At 40.7% G+C, this 4,439-nt stretch overlaps 1 non-coding gene across 1 annotated transcript; it reads right to left on the bottom strand.

Annotated features, from left to right (window-relative positions):
* Positions 1–4,047: 4,047 nt before the first annotated feature.
* Positions 4,048–4,154, bottom strand: LOC118492684. The gene has a single exon (XR_004894686.1). It is a non-coding gene; the product is annotated as a small nucleolar RNA R71 (small nucleolar RNA).
* Between the last annotated feature and the right edge of the window lie 285 nt (positions 4,155–4,439).

Raw genomic sequence — 4,439 nt, 5'->3', positions numbered from 1 at the left:
CATCATACTCAAACAAGTACAGACACCAAGAGTGTGAAAAGATTACATAAGAGGGATATCAATTCCTAGGCAATAAGCTTAGTGTTTTGACTGTACACATGCAGCAGATGTTTCAACAACCATTGATTGAAGAATATTATGATGCTGCTGTTGTTTCTGAAAAGTCCAACTAATTGTATCATCAAAATATGTTATTGGATTTTGATGTAAGTTGCTCAAAAGACTCCTTTATGCAGGAATGTCAAGTAGCTGAAATAGATCATCAAAAATCCAGTATCTCATTCATCCATCATCACTTGACATCAGACACCACTTAGTGGGGGATTGCTATGAAAAAGGTTTGATTTCTCTACACCATGTCCATCCTAAAGATCAGTTGGCAGATGTACAAACCTAAGAATTTGATACATCTACCTTTGAAAACTTCATCTCTACGATTGGAATGCTAAACATGGATCAAAGCAAGTTATCTTGTACTCCATGTGTAAATAGCGTCAAAATGCTTTCAGAAAATCAAAATAATGCCTTAAAAATAGTTAAAATTGAATTTTCTCAATAAATCTCAACCTTAATTTCCAAAACACAAGAAGAGGTTCCTGAGCAGATTTTAGTAGCTACCACTGCTCCTCAGGCACCTGCTGCTGAGCCCACTACTCAAGGTGACCACAGCAGCAAAACAACTGTTGTGAAACCCACACCTAAATCCAACAAAACAAAAGAAAATTCAAAAAACCCCCAACCTACAATAAAGGCAACTCTGGAAGATGAGATCCCAGAGTAACTGCCAGTGACAACACAAAAGTCACTATAAACCACTGCTGCTACTTCCTCACAGCAGATGGTAGAAAGGTCTCAACCCATGCCTCAAACTCCTCCTGCTTCTTCTCAAAAAGAACAGGTTGTAAGAACAGGGACACCAAATTATGATGCTCTGGAGTCACTTGATTTCATCATCCACAGTCCACTGCCTGGGGCTAATTCACTTTCAACTTCCATCATCATTTCACAAATACCACCATCAATAATGACCTTGTTGCATGCTTTGGATATAACTCAGACACAAATCAGTTCCTCTTAACCACCTATCACTGAGAGTATACTCCAACATGTGACTGAGTCTGATGCTTATACCTCTGCTATCCCAGCAACAACTGAGGAGGTTACACCCCTTGAGTTACAAGTAACTCTTGGTGGTAATCCAAGTGAAGCAGCCACTACAAGTGCTGAACCCACTGGTTTGCATCTGGACAGTGGTTACATCAATAAGACTTCCTTGGAGGCAGTTCCTTCTATAGCACCTCTGACATCCACCAGTGGATCTGTTTTGACCACTGGCAACATCAAAAGGTTGTCAAGTGTTGAAGGAAGAAGACCCCAGTATCAAGAAAAATGGGCATCAGTGATTAATGCTTGGAGTACACTATCTACCTCAACCACTGATAAAACCACTGCTAGTGGGAAATCAGATGATCCCATTAAATTGGGTGATGGTTTAGAGTACCTGGAATTGACGGGACATGTTGAAAAACTGGATACCTCTATTGCAGAAAACAAAGAAATGCTGCATCAGTTGTTGAAAGTTCAAAAGGCGCAATCCACTGCTGTTCCAACCCAAGCACCTGCTCCACCACAAGCACCTGCTGCAAATGAGTTATGGAATTTATTTCAACCCCTGCACTATCTTCGAAAGAGTTGATGATGCCAAAAAAGGGGAGAAGATGACTCTGAGGAAAATCTTTCAGTAACTTCTGCTGAAACATCTGTCAAAGAAAAGGAAAAGGGAGGTGATGAAACCCTGAAAATTCAAGCAGATGATGAAGATACACAAATGAGGATCGTTCAAAGTCAATTCAGTTGGTCTCAAAACCACTGCTGATATTAAAAGGGTAAGGGATGAGAGCAGAGCTTTGGTCGAGAAAAAGATAGTTCTGCAAAAAGAAAAAGAAGAGGTTGGTACTTCATTAAAGAAGAGTCCTGTTAGAAAAACAAGGCAATCAACCACCACAGCTTCTAAAACTAAGCCAGTTACTACTTCAACCACAACTTCTGTTCCCACAAAATCACTTACACCTCCACCATTAACAACATCTGTCACCCAAACAACTGCCACCAATACCACATCAACACACACCACAACCACTGTCATCCCCACTAAATCAACCACTACCACATCTAAAACATCACCATCACCACAAACACCACTTGCTGACATCCTTTATCAAAGAAGGAAACAAAGCAGATGGACGCAAAGATATCAAAAGAAGACCAAGCTTCAGAGAAATAAATCATAAAGATGGTTCTTCGGACACTTTGAGCAGAACAACAAGAAACAGCAAAATCTCAAGACACTGCTCAAAGTTGTCATTACCATGCCCCAATCTCCAAACTCATCTTTTCAAATAAATCTCTCCTAAGAAACCCATTGGATTCAAAAATACTAAAGTGGACGTCTAATCAAAAGACCCACATATTGACTTTGCTCAGGTCCAATGGTGAAGTGAAGCATATATCAAGGGAAACAACACTTGGCCTGGGTGCTGAAGATTTGCAAGATCTCCTTGAGCTTACACTGTGCAGGGATGAGGGTGATAAGGATTCCATGAACTTTAAATTACAATTCAAAGGTCAAGTAAGGGAACTCCTGATGAGTCAATAAAGATCCTGAATAATGAAGTGTTTTGGCATCATCTGTTCCAGGGGGAGATTGTTGGGATTGAACCCTACCAGAGGAACAGATGATGTAAAGCCAAAACTGGTTCAGAACAGTGGATTCATCATAAGCAGCAGTTTACACTTTGCTCTCCCCTTGACAGTGGTATTCTAACAGCTGATGAATCTTAAGTGCTGCTCAACTACAACAACTGATGAACCAAACACTGATGATACTCCAAAGACTGCTGAAGATAAACTCTGTTGCTCTATCTACTGCTGTGTTCTAAGTACTGTTGAAGACTCAAGCACTGCCCACTCAAAGACTGATCACCTTTGAAGAAAGCACTGAAGTTCAACATTAGTGCTCAGGCTACAACAGTGGAACGTGAAGCAGTAGTTATCTCTAGTTTGTATTATGCTGATTATCAGATGTTGTATATCAGTAGTTTGTATAGAACAGTGTTTATAGTTTGTTAGGTCGTTAGATGTCACTATCATGGTGACGTCAGCTGAGGTACATTAGTAGTTTGGTTTGCCTATAAATGGAGCGGGACTCTATACTGTTACATTTGATTCGTTTTGAGTGAGTTCTCCTCCTCAATTCAATCCTTTCATCTTGTGCAACCAACTCTGAAGTATCAGGCTGAGGGGGAGTTTAGTCTGTAAGCTTGCTGTAATCATTTGCTTTGTATTGTAATCATTTGACTTAATGTGAAGCAATTGTTTATCAAACTATATTCTCCTTTGATTGTGTTTACAAAGTTTGCTACTCATTTCCGCTGCACTTACATCATCACATATGTTTTGAATGTTCATTTTATGCAAACAAACACAATCAAGACGGCCTCAGATCCTAACACAGGACTTGGAACCAAACACCACATCTGAACCTTCTACGTAGTGTATGAGCTCCAGTTCTAATAGAGACATAAAAGAACCTCTAGAAGAACCCGAACGCTTTCTCAGGAAAAGACTTAAAGCTAAAAACCAAGAGAAGGTTTCGGGGACCCACTTCCAATGGCGGACCAACGTACCCTTATGGATTACGTACGACCCACCGTGGGTAATCTCAGCGCCGCTATCAATGCACCGAATGTTGAAGCCAACAACTTCGAACTTCGGCCACATTTGATACAAATGCTTCAAAACTCCGCAACCTTCCATGGGCTTGCGGACGAGGATCCCCATCTACATATTACTAATTTCTTAGAAATATGTGATACCTTTCGGATCAATGGAGCATCAAATGACGCCATCCGCATTCGAATGTCTCCATTTTCACTAAAAGACCGAGCAAAAGCTTGGCTCAACGCCCTCCCAGTTGGTTCGGTAAACACCTGGGATGAACTAGCCCAAAAATTTATATATAAGTATTTCCCTCCCGCTAAAACGGCTAAATTAATGACTGAAATTAATACATATTCACAAGAGGACGGGGAATCCTTATATGAAACTTGGGAAAGGTTCAAGGAGCTATTGCGAAAGTGTCCCCATCATGGTCTTGCGGTATGGCAACAAGTATCCACTTTCTATAATGTGTTGTTGCCACACACAAGACAAACACATGACTCTAGCTCCGGGGGACTTTTAGGTAATCGCCGCCCACATGAAATATATAATCAAATCGAGGAAATTGCTCAAACCAATTTTCAGTGGCACACTCCCCGAGGAAATAAATCTATTGCCCCTGGTGCCCATAAGGTTGATGAAAGCACTTCTTTACAAGCCCAAATCGAGGCCCTTTCTTCAAAAATTAAAAAGTTAGAAATGACAAAAACGGTCTCGGT

The sequence above is a fragment of the Helianthus annuus genome, chromosome 5 (assembly GCF_002127325.2).
Source record: "Helianthus annuus cultivar XRQ/B chromosome 5, HanXRQr2.0-SUNRISE, whole genome shotgun sequence".
NCBI classification, from domain to species: domain Eukaryota; kingdom Viridiplantae; phylum Streptophyta; class Magnoliopsida; order Asterales; family Asteraceae; genus Helianthus; species Helianthus annuus.
The sequence above is the reverse complement of the archived record's forward strand: the minus strand, read 5'-3'. Positions and strand labels throughout refer to the sequence as shown.